The following is a 2,148-nucleotide window of genomic DNA, read 5'->3' as shown; positions in this document are numbered from 1 at the left end:
ATCATTGCATGAAATGTTCCCTTGGTATCTCTCATTTTCTTGAAGAGATCTCTAGTCTTTCCCATTCTATTGTTTTCTTCTATTTCTTTGCATTGATCACTGAGGAAGGCTTTCTTATCTCTCCTTGCTATTCTTTGAAACTCTGCATTCAAATGGGTGTATCTTTCCTTTTCTCCTTTGTCTGAAGCTGAAACTCCAACACTTTGGCCACTTGATGCGAAGAACTGACTCATCTGAAAAGACCCTGATGCTGGGAAAGATTGAAGGAAGGAGGAAAGGGGGACGACAGAGGATGAGATGGTTGGATGGCATCACTGACTCAATGAACATGAGTTTGAGTAAGCTCTGGGAGCTGGTGATGGACCAGGAAGCCTGGCGAGCTGCAGTCCATGGGGTCGCAAAGAGCCGGACAGACTGAGTGACTGAACTGAACTGAGACCTGAGGGCAAGAGGAAGTCAAACTTCAGCTTCACACTACGCAGGTAGCATTCTTTATTCCACATTTTGCACCTTCCTGGACCTCAGAGACAATAAAAGGCCAAAGCCCAAGGTATGTCAGGAAAGAGATATTGCAAAGAAACTTGTAGTAATTCTGGGATCAGCCTTGCAGCTGGAAAATACTAGCCTGCTCCTCTCTCCCAAATGGAATAGTTAAGAAAGAGGCTATTAACAGTAGCTAAGAAAGAGGCACTCAGGTTAGCAGCACAGAGTCTGGTGGCACAATTCCTGTTACTTAACATCACAATGTCCTTATCTGTGAAGGTGCTATGTGAGAATTAAATGAGGTAATCCACATAAAGCACTGAGCACAGCACAGCCTGGCATATGACAAATATTCAACAAATATTATCCACAGCCATCCTTCCCTCCTACCTTTCTCACAGGCCCAATAGTTTTGGTTAGAGCCTTGGGAAATATTCCTTAAACAAGGCCTGGCCTCAGTCCACTGAGGCAAATGGTGTAGATGCTTTTCTCCTCACTTTGATGAAAGTGAAAAATGGAGATCAACGATTAATATTTGAGTAGCCTTTGGGCTTTCTAAATATTTTTAGGTTACATGAAATGTAAAAGTTACAGAAAAGAGGCAAACAGAGCCTTGAAGATACAGAAAAGCCTTTCAACTGGATAAACTGTTACTTGATTTATCCAGATGGCCTTACTTCCTGTCAGCCTCCTTCTGCCCCCTGTAGGTAATTTCTCTCTTTATGAAGGACATATTCAAGTTGTTAGCTCATTTTTTTAATTGGCTTTCTGATTTTTCTTATATACTTGTAAGCATTTTTACTTAATCTGGTTACTTGTTGTTATTGGTTAAATGTGTTGCAAATTTTTTTCCTTTCTTCTGGTTTGCCTTTTCACACTTCTCTTGGTGTCTTTTGATGAAATGAAGTTCTTAATTTTAAAGAATATTTTTCCTTTATGGTTAGTAATTTTTGTGTCTTATATAAGAACACTTACCTTTTCCCAAGGTCATTAACAGAGTATTATTTTGCATTTAATAATATTTAATCATCTACCTGAAGTTGATTTTCAGTATGGTATATATTAGGGGTAAATTTCATTATAATTTCTATGTACTTATTAATTGGTGTAACCCATTTATTTCAACGACCTTACTCTCCCTCCACTGTTCTAAAGTGCCGCATTGTTATTAAGAGGCCAAATATGTTGACTTCTATTTTGTTCCATTATGTTATTGTCTATTCCTAGACACTTACTCCTTGGAAGGAAAGTTATGACCAACCTAGATAGCATACTCAAAAGCAGAGACATTACTTTGCCAACAAAGGTCCATCTAGTCAAGGCTATGATTTTTCCAGTGGTCACGTATGGATGTGACAGTTGGACTGTGAAGAAAGATGAGCGCCAAGGAATTGATGCTGTTGAATTGTGGTGATGGAGAAGACTCTTGAGAGTCCCTTGGACTGCAAGGAGATTCAATCAGTCCATTCTAAAGGAGATCGGTCCTGGGTGTTCTCTGGAAGGAATGATGCTAAAGCTGAAACTCCAGTATATGAGGTGGTATTGGCCACCTCATGTGAAGAGTTGACTCATTGGAAAAGACTCTGATGCTGGGAAGGATTAGGGGCAGGAGGAAAAGGGGACGACAGAGGATGAGATGGCTGGATGGCATCACTGACTCGATGG

The 2,148-nt window shown here is 40.3% G+C and overlaps 1 protein-coding gene across 1 annotated transcript in view; it reads right to left on the bottom strand.

The window, feature by feature from the left end:
- The window catches only part of RNF180 (ring finger protein 180), a 245,803-nt gene that overhangs the window by 76,562 nt on the left and 167,093 nt on the right, over positions 1 to 2,148 (bottom strand). The window lies entirely within an intron of this gene.

This window comes from Bison bison, unplaced genomic scaffold (assembly GCF_000754665.1).
Source record: "Bison bison bison isolate TAMUID 2011002044 unplaced genomic scaffold, Bison_UMD1.0 scf7180017864218, whole genome shotgun sequence".
Taxonomy (NCBI): domain Eukaryota; kingdom Metazoa; phylum Chordata; class Mammalia; order Artiodactyla; family Bovidae; genus Bison; species Bison bison.
The sequence above is the reverse complement of the archived record's forward strand: the minus strand, read 5'-3'. Positions and strand labels throughout refer to the sequence as shown.